Genomic DNA, 10,769 nt, shown 5'->3' with positions numbered 1-10,769 from the left:
GGGTTGCGGGGGAACGGATCCGCCCCGCCGCCGCCATCCCGGGGCGCGGCGCGGCTTCGCCGGCCGACCCTCCGGCGGCGGCGCAGCGGGGGTGGCGGAGGGGGAGGGTTCCCGGCGGCGACGGGTGGGTTACCCCCGTGTCGTCAGGGGAGGGCGACGCGGGGGGGGGGGGAGGGGATCCTTCAAGTTAGGTATTTTTGCATCTACCTCTTCCATTGGAGATGCTCTTTATATATAGACAGATATATACTCGGATACGTACAGCTAATTAATGATCTGTATCAGTTCCTGTAGAAATAAAAAGATTTGTATCGGTTGGCTCAACTAAAGTCCTGGAATATCCAACTCCGGACGTGTATTCGTGAACAACACATATACGGATTGTGGCCCTGATCGATCTCCAACGGCAACTACAGGCACTATATATATCTCACATGTGCACCTCTTACCCGATGCAAAAAAAAAGCACCTCTTACCTCTGCTTAGAAGAGGTACCTAGCTCATTTCTACGGCGTGCATAGCAGTGCGTGTCCGCCAGCGTCCATGGCTAAGCGGCGTAGATGTGCGGTCCTCCCCGATCATTCCTACGGACATGTATTAGAGCAAAGTTCAGCCTTCATAACCATACTTTCCACCGGGGCAAAAACGTCGCGTGCAATTTTGACGCGAAGTTCGTAGAAAACTAGTGTTCAACACAAGGTTCCCATCTTTACACATGATAATATTTTTTAAAAAATCATCGGAGGGAGAGCTCCCCATCTGAATATATTTCTCAATTTTGTAACCCGCCGTTTGCCTGATTACATAAGCACGTGTAATCATGATAAGAGATAGGAACGCCATGAGGAGGCGGCTTGTTTGTACGCCGGTTTCTTCATCCGGTGCGTCCAGAGTATGAGATCGTCGATGATTCGCTTAAGGGTGAAGATGTTGTGTTGGTTTTGTTGCTTGAAAGTCGTAGCGTTTCTAGAGTCCCACATTTTCCACAGGATGATGAGGAGGATGGAGTGTCAGATTAGCACATCACCTGGCAAGCAAGACTGCAGTCCCAAAGATCGTCGATGTTGTCCGGGGGTGAGAGTCCAATCCGTTGCCATATCCACTGTGCAAGCGGGCAGTCGATGAAGATGTGTGAACTGGCTTCACCATCAAACCCACACATCATGGGCAGAGTGAGTCTAAGACGATGTGCTTGCAGAGGAGGTTGCTTTTGAAGTTGAGACGACCACAAAATAGAAGCCATGCAAAGACCTTCACACGGTTTGGAACGCATGAAGACCAGATGGCTACGGCATGCGCGTCATCATCGTTGTTGCCCATGGTCAGCTCATAGGCGCCCTCACAAGGAGAAACGTAGGCAACCAGTGAGTTAGCGCTCATCCGGTCCTTGCGACACCTGGAAGTCCTGCAGTAGAGACAATAAAGAGCACAACTCGATAGCAACATTAGGTGTTAGGCGGTTCCATAGGATTGACTGTAAACCATGGTTCAAAACAACAGCCACACGAGCGAGGAGTGAAGTGGCGTGCGAGTAGAGGCAGGGGAATAGAGCAGCGAGTGATTGCTGGTGTAGCCAAATATCTGTTGGGGAACGTAGTAATTTCAAAAAAAATTCCTACGTACACGCAAGATCATGGTGATGGCATAGCAACGAGAGGGGAGAGTGTTGTCCATGTACCCTTGTAGACCGTAAGCGGAAGCGTTATGACAACGCGGTTGATGTAGTCGTACGTCTTCACGATCCGACCGATCCAAGTACCGAACGTACGGCACCTCCGAGTTCAGCACACGTTCAGCTCGATGACGATCCCCGGGCTCCGATCCAGCAAAGCTTCGGGGATGAGTTCCGTCAGCACGATGGCGTGGTGACGATGATGATGCTCTACCGGCGCAGGGCTTCGCCTAAACTCCGCGACGATATGACCGAGGTGGAATATGGTGGAGGGGGGCACCGCACACGGCTAAGGAACGATCCGTAGATCAACTTGTGTGTTATGGGGTGCCCCCCTGCCCCCGTATATAAAGGAGCAAGGGGGAGGGGCGGCCGGCCAAGGGAGGGCGCGCCAGGGAGGAGTTCTACTCCCACCGGGAGTAGGACTCCCTCCTTTCCTAGTCCAACTAGGAGACCTTCCATGTAGTAGGAGTAGGAGAGAAGGAAAGGGAAGAGAGAAGGGAAGGAAGGAGGGGGTGCGGCCTCTCCCCCTAGTCCAATTCGGACTAGGCCTTGGGAGGGTGCGCGGCCTGCCCTAGGCAGCCCCTCTCTCTTTCCCGTATGGCCCAATAAGGCCCAATACTTCTCCCGGCGAATTCCCGTAACTCTCCTGTACTCCAAAAAATACCCGAATCACTCGGAACCTTTCCGAACTCCGAATATAGTCGTCCAATATGTCGATCTTTACATCTCGACCATTTCGAGACTCCTCGTCATGTCCCCGATCTCATCCGGGACTCAGAACTCCTTCGGTATATCAAAACTCATAAACTCATAATATAACTGTCATCGTAACGTTAAGCGTGTGGACCCTACGGGTTCGAGAACTATGTAGACATGACCTAGAACTATTCTCGGTCAATAACCAATAGCGGAACCTGAATGCCCATATTGGTTCCTACATATTCTACGAAGATCTTTATCGGTCAAACCGCATAACAACATACGTTGTTCCCTTTGTCATCGGTATGTTACTTGCCCGAGATTTGATCGTCGGTATCCAATACCTAGTTCAATCTCGTTACCGGAAAGTCTCTTTACTCGTTCCGTAATGCATCATTCCGTAACCAACTCATTTGGTCACATTGCTTGCAAGGCTTATAAAGATGTGCATTACCGAGAGGGCCCAGAGATACCTCTCCGACAATCGGAGTGACAAAACCTAATCTCGAAATACGCCAACTCAACATGTACCTTCGGAGACACCTATAGTACTCCTTTATAATCATCCAGTTACGTTGTGACGTTTGGTAGTACCCAAAGTGTTCCTCCGGTAAACGGGAGTTGCATAATTCTCATAGTTACAGGAACATGTATAAGTCATGAAGAAAGCAATAGCAACATACTAAACGATCAAGTGCTAGGCTAACGGAATGGGTCATGTCAATCACATCATTCTCCTAATGATGTGATCCCATTAATCAAATGACAACTCTTTTGTCCATGGCTAGGAAACATAACCATCTTTGATAAACGAGCTAGTCAAGTAGAGGCATACTAGTGACACTATGTTTGTCTATGTATTCACACATGTATTATGTTTCCGGTTAATACAATTCTAGCATGAATAATAAACATTTATCATGAAATAAGGAAATAAATAATAACTTTATTATTGCCTCTAGGGCATATTTCCTTTGGTCTCCCACTTGCACTAGAGTCAATAATCTAGTTCACATCGATATGTGATTTAACACCAATATTCACATCTGCATGTGATTAATACCCATAGTTCACATCATCATGTGATCAACATCCAAAGGGTTTACTAGAATCTAGTTCACATCGCTATGTGATTAACACCCAAAGGGTTTACTAGAGTCAATAATCTAGTTCACATCGCTATGTGATTAACACCCAAAAGAGTACTAAGGTATGATCATGTTTTGCTCGTGAGAGAAGCTTAGTCAACGGGTCTGTCATATTCAGAGCCGTATGTATTTCGAAAATATTCTATGTCCACAATGCTCTGCACGGAGCTACTCTAGCTAATTGCTCCCACTTTCAATATGCATCCAGATTGAGACTTAGAGTCATCTGGATTGGTGTAAAAGCTTGCATCGTTGTAACTTTTACGACGGGCTCTTTTATCACCTCCATAATCGAGAAATGTCTCCTTAGTCCTCACTAAGGATATTCTTGACCCATGTCCAGTGATCTACTTATTAGATCAAAATTGTATTCCTTTGCTAAACACAGAGCAAGGTATACAATAGGTCTGATTCACAGCATAGCATACTTTATAGAACCTATGACTGAGGCATAGGGAATGACTTTTCATTCTCTTTCTATTTTCTGCAATGGTCGGGTCTTGAGTCTTACTCAACTTCACGCCTTGTAACACAGGCAAGAACTCCTTCTTTGACTGTTCCATTTTGAACTATTTCAAAAATTTATCAGGGTATGTACTCATTGAAAAATCTTATCAAGTGTCTTGATCTATCTATATAGATCTTGATGCTCAATGTGTAAGCAGCTTCACCGAGGTCTTGCTTTGAAAAACTCTTATTCAAGTATCCTTTCATGCTATCCAGAATTTCCATATCATTTCCAATTAACAATATGCCATCCACATATAATATTAGAAATGCTACAGAGCTCCCACTCACTTTCTTGTAAATACAGGCTTCTTCAAAAGTCTGTATAAAACCATATGCTTTGATCAACTCATCAAAGCGTATATTCCAACTCCGAGATGCTTGCACCAGTCCATTGATGGATTGCTGGAGCTTGCACACTTTGTTAGCATCTTTAGGATTGACAAAAACTTTCTGGTTGCATCATATACAACTCTTCTTTAATAAATCCATTAAGGAATGCAGTTTTGACATCCATTTGCCAGATTTCATAAAATGTGGCAATTGCTAACATGATTCAGACAGACTTAAGCTTCGATACGAGTGAGAAAATCTCATCGTATTCAACACCTTGAACTTGTTGAAAACATTTCGTAACAAGTCGAGCTTACTAGATAGTAACACTACTATCAATGTCCGTCTTCCTCTTGAAGATCCATTTATTTAACATGGCTTGCTGATCATCGAGCAAGTCAATCAAAGTCCATACTTTGTTCTTATACATGGATCTTATCTCAGATTTTATGGCCTCAAGCCATTTCGTGGAATCTGGGCTCATCATCGCTTCCTCATAGTTCGTAGGTTCATCATGGTCTAGTAACATGACTTCCAGAACAGGATTACCGTACCACTCTGGTGCGGATCTTACTCTGGAAGACCTACGAGGTTTTGTAGTAACTTAATTTGAAGTTTCATGATCATCATCATTAATTTCCTCACTAATTGGTGTAGTAGTCACAGGAACAGATTTCTGTGATGAACTACTTTCCAATACGGGAGCAGGTACAGTTACCTCATCAAGTTCTACTTTCCTCCCACTCACTTCTTTCGAGAGAAACTCCTTCTCTAGAAAGGATCCATTCTTAGCAATGAATAACTTGCCTTCCGATCTGTGATAGAAGGTGTACCCAATAGTTAACTTTGGGTATTCTATGAAGACGCACTTCTCCGATTTGGGTTTGAGCTTATCAGGTTGAAACCTTTTTCATATAAGCATCGCAACTCCAAACTTTAATAAATGACAGCTTAGGTTTACTGCTAAACCATAGTTCATACGGTGTCGTCTCAACGAATTTAGATGGTGCCCTTTTAAACGTGAATGCAGCTGTCTCTAATGCACAACCCCAAAACGATAGTGGTAAAACCGATAAGAGACATCATAGATTGCACCATATCCAATAAAGTGCGGTTACGACATTCGGACACACCATAACATTGTGGTGTTCCAGGTGGCGTGAGCTGTGAAACTATTCCACATTGTTTTAACTGAAGACCAAAATCGTAACTCAAATATTCGTCTCCGCGATCAGATCGTAGAAACTTTATTTTCTTGTTACGATGATTTTTCCACTTCACTCTGAAATTCTTTGAACCTTTCAATTATTTCAGACTTATGTTTCATCAAGTAGATATACCCATATCTGCTCAAATCATTTTGTGAAGGTCAGAAAATAACGATACTTGCCACGAGCATCAACACTCATTGGATCGCATACATCGGTATGTATTATTTCCAGTAAGTCAGTAGCTTGTTCCATTGTTCCGGAGAACGGAGTTTTTAGTCATCTTGCCCAAAAGGCACGGTTCGCAAGCATCAAATGATTCATAACCAAGTGATTCCGAAAATCCATCTTTATGGAGTTTCTTCATGCGCTTTACACCGATATGACCCAAACGGCAGTGCCACAAATAAGTTGCACTATCATTATTAACTTTTCATCTTTTGGCATCAATATTATGAATATGTGTATCACTACGATCGAGATCCAACAAACTATGTTCATTGGGTGTATGACCATCGAAGGTCTTATTCATGTAAACAGAACAACAATTATTCTTTGACTTTAAATGAATAACCATATTGCAATAAACATGATCAAATCATATTCATGCTCAACGCAAACACCAAATAACATTTATTTAGGTTCAACACTAATCCCGAAAGTATAGGGAGTGTGCGATGATGATCATATCAATCTTGGAACCACTTCCAACACATGACGTCACATCACCCTCAACTAGTTTCTGTTTATTCTGTAACTCATGTTTCGAGTTACTAATCTTAGCAACCGAACAAGTATCAAATACTCAGGGGTTACTATAAACACTAGGAAGGTACACATCAATAACATGTATATTAAATATACCCTTGTTCACTTTGCCATCCTTCTTATCCACCAAATATTCAAGGCATTTCCGCTTCTAGTGACCATTTCCTTTGCAGTATAATCACTCAGTTTCAGGCTTTGGTCTAGCTTTGGGCTTCTTCGCGGGACTGACAACTTGCTTGTCATTCTACTTGAAGTTCCCTTTTCTTTCCCTTTGCCCTTTTCTTGAAACTAGTGGTCTTGTCAATCATCAACATTTGATGCTCTTTCTTGATTTCTACCTTCGTTGATTTCAACATCACGAAGAGCTCGGAATCATTTTCGTCATCCCTTTCATACTACAGTTCATCACAAAGTTCTACTAACTTGGTGATGGTGACTAGAGAATTCTGTCAATCACTATCTTATCTGGAAGATTAACTCCCACTTGATTCAAGCGATTGAAGTACTCAGACAATCTGAGCACATGCTCACTAGTTGAGCGATTCTCCTCCATCTTTTAGCAATAGAATTTGTTGGAGACTTTATATCTCTCAACTCGGGTATTTGCTTGAAATATTAACTTCAATTCCTGGAACATCTCATATGGTCCATGATGTTCAAAACATCTTTGAAGTCCCGATTCTAAGCCGTTAAGCATGGTGCACTAAACTATCAAGTAGTCATCATATTGAGCTAGCCAAACGTTCATAACGTCTACATCTGATCTTGCAATAGGTCTGTCACCTAGCGGTGCATCAAGGACATAATTCTTCTGTGCAGCAATGAGAATAAACCTCAGATCACGGACCAAGTCCGCATCATTGCTACTAACATTTTTCAACATAGTTTTCTCTAGGAACACATATAAAAACATAGGGAAGCAACAACGCGAGCTATTGATCTATAACACAATTTGCAAAATACTACCAGGACTAAGTTCATGATAAATTCAAGTTCAATTAATCATATTACTTAAGAACTCCCACTTAGACAGACATCTCTCTAGTCATCTAAGTGATCACGTGATCCAAATCAACTAAACCATGTCCGATCATCACGTGAGATGGAGTAGTTTCAATGGTGAACATCATTATGTTGATCATATCTACTATATGATTCACGCTCGACCTTTCGGTCTCCGTGTTCCGAGGCCATATCTGTATATGCTAGGCTCGTCAAGTTTAACCCGAGTATTCCGCGTGTGCAACTGTTTTGCACCCGTTGTATTTGAACGTAGAGCCTATCACACCCGATCATCATGTGGTGTCTCAGCACGAAGAACTTTTGCAACAGTGCATACTCAGGGAGAACACTTCTTTATAATTAGTGAGAGATCATCTTAAAATGCTACCGTCAATCAAGCAAGATAAGATGCATAAAGGATAAACATCACATGCAATTAATATAAGTGATATGATATGGCCATCATCATCTTGTGCTTGTGATCTCCATCTTTGAAGCACCGTCGTGATCACCATCATCACCGGCGCGACACCTTGATCTCCATCATAGCATCGTTGTCGTTACGCCATCTATTGCTTGTACGACTATCGCTACCGCTTAGTGATAAAGTAAAGCAATTACAGGACGTTTGCATTTCATACAATAAAGCGACAACCATATGGCTCCTGCCAGTTGCCGATAACTTCGGTTACAAAACATGATCATCTCATACAATAATATATAGCATCACGTCTTGACCATATCACATCACAACATGCCCTGCAAAAACAAGTTAGACGTCCTCTGCTTTGTTGTTGCAAAATTTTACGTGGCTGGTACGGGCTTAGCAAGAACCGTTCTTACCTACGCATCAAAACCACAATGATAGTTTGTCAAGTTGGTGCTGTTTTAACCTTCGCAAGGACCGGGCATAGCCACACTCGGTTCAACTAAAGTGAGAGAGACAGACACCCGCCGATCATCTTTAAGCAACGAGTGCTCGTAGCGGTGAAACCAGTCTCGCGTAAGCGTACGTGTCATGTCGGTCCGGGCCGCTTCATCTCACAATACCGCCGAACCAAAGAATGACATGCTGGTAAGCAGTATGACTTATATCGCCCACAACTCACTTGTGTTCTACTCGTGCATATAACATCTACGCATAAAACCTGGCTCTGATACCACTGTTGGGGAACGTAGTAATTTCAAAAAAAATTCCTACGTACACGCAAGATCATGGTGATGGCATAGCAACGAGAGGGGAGAGTGTTGTCCATGTACCCTCGTAGACCGTAAGCGGAAGCGTTATGACAACGCGGTTGATGTAGTCGTACGTCTTCACGATCCGACCGATCCAAGTATCGAACGTACGGCACCTCCGAGTTCAGCACACGTTCAGCTCGATGACGATCCCCGGGCTCCGATCCAGCAAAGCTTCGGGGATGAGTTCCGTCAGCACGACGGCGTGGTGACGATGATGATGCTCTACCGGCGCAGGGCTTCGCCTAAACTCCGCGACGATATGACCGAGGTGGAATATGGTGGAGGGGGGCACCGCACACGGCTAAGGAACGATCCGTAGATCAACTTGTGTGTTATGGGGTGCCCCCTGCCCCCGTATATAAAGGAGCAAGGGGGAGGGGCGGCCGGCCAAGGGAGGGCGCGCCAGGGAGGAGTCCTACTCCCACCGGGAGTAGGACTCCTTCCTTTCCTAGTCCAACTAGGAGACCTTCCATGTAGTAGGAGTAGGAGAGAAGGGAAGGGAAGAGAGAAGGGAAGGAAGGAGGGGGTGCGGCCCCTCCCCCTAGTCCAATTCGGACTAGGCCTTGGGGGGGCGCGCGGCCTGCCCTAGGCAGCCCCTCTCTCTTTCCCGTATGGCCCAATAAGGCCCAATACTTCTCCCGGCGAATTCCCGTAACTCTCCGGTACTCCGAAAAATACCCGAATCACTCGGAACCTTTCCGAACTCCGAATATAGTCGTCCAATATATCGATCTTTACGCCTTGACCATTTCGAGACTCCTCATCATGTCCCCGATCTCATCCGGGACTCCGAACTCCTTTGGTATATCAAAACTCATAAACTCATAATATAACTGTCATCGTAACATTAAGCGTGCGGACCCTACGGGTTCGAGAACTATGTAGACATGACCTAGAACTATTCTCGGTCAATAACCAATAGCGGAACCTGGATGCCCATATTGGTTCCTACATATTCTACGAAGATCTTTATCGGTCAAACCGCATAACAACATACGTTGTTCCCTTTGTCATTGGTATGTTACTTGCCCGAGATTTGATCGTCGGTATCCAATACCTAATTCAATCTCGTTACCGGCAAGTCTCTTTACTCGTTCCGTAATGCATCATTCCGTAACCAACTCATTTGGTCACATTGCTTGCAAGGCTTATAAAGATGTGCATTACCGAGAGGGCCCAGAGATACCTCTCCGACAATCGGAGTGACAAAACCTAATCTCGAAATACGCCAGCTCAACATGTACCTTCGGAGACACCTGTAGTACTTCTTTATAATCACCCAGTTACGTTGTGACATTTGGTAGTACCCAAAGTGTTCCTCCGGTAAATGGGAGTTGCGTAATTCTCATAGTTACAGGAACATGTATAAGTCATGAAGAAAGCAATAGCAACATACTAAACGATCAAGTGCTAGGCTAACGGAATGGGTCATGTAAATCACATCATTCTCCTAATGATGTGATCCCATTAATCAAATGACAACTCTTTTGTCCATGGCTAGGAAACATAACCATCTTTGATAAACGAGCTAGTCAAGTAGAGGCATACTAGTGACACTATGTTTGTCTATGTATTCACACATGTATTATGTTTCCGGTTAATACAATTCTAGCATGAATAATAAACATTTATCATGAAATAAGGAAATAAATAATAACTTTATTATTGCCTCTAGGGCATATTTCCTTCAATATCTAACCAAAAGTAGGTGTTGGTTAGCAGCTTGGTTAGCAAGAGTTATCCACATACTGCTATACATGAAGTTAATGCCTATATAAACGCGTACCATCAAGGCTCAAGAGTAAACATTTCAACAGCACCACCCAGGTCCAGATCAGAAAGAAGCTCCAGCATCTCCTCATGGAAATCCCAGGGAAGAGTACTAGGTCCATGTGCCTCACAAGTCACAACCCTGGTGCTCATGGCCACCGTTCTCTCCTCACGTGCCAAATATCATTACCCCTACCCTGGCCATGGTTCTTGTTTTTTCATCAATGATATTATTTCTAATCAGCAAAATCCAATTTTACATAGTACATTTTTGTGATTATGAGAGGATATTAGTATTACCGCATCCACTATTTCTGGATATGTCAAGTTATTTGATTCATTTTTTTGAGAACCATGCATACACTATGCAATGGTAGTAATATACTCGTCAACCATCTGTTGCCTTACTGCGTCATG

Source organism: Triticum dicoccoides, chromosome 5B, assembly GCF_002162155.2.
Source record: "Triticum dicoccoides isolate Atlit2015 ecotype Zavitan chromosome 5B, WEW_v2.0, whole genome shotgun sequence".
Taxonomy (NCBI): Eukaryota; Viridiplantae; Streptophyta; class Magnoliopsida; order Poales; family Poaceae; genus Triticum; species Triticum dicoccoides.
The sequence above is the reverse complement of the archived record's forward strand: the minus strand, read 5'-3'. Positions refer to the sequence as shown.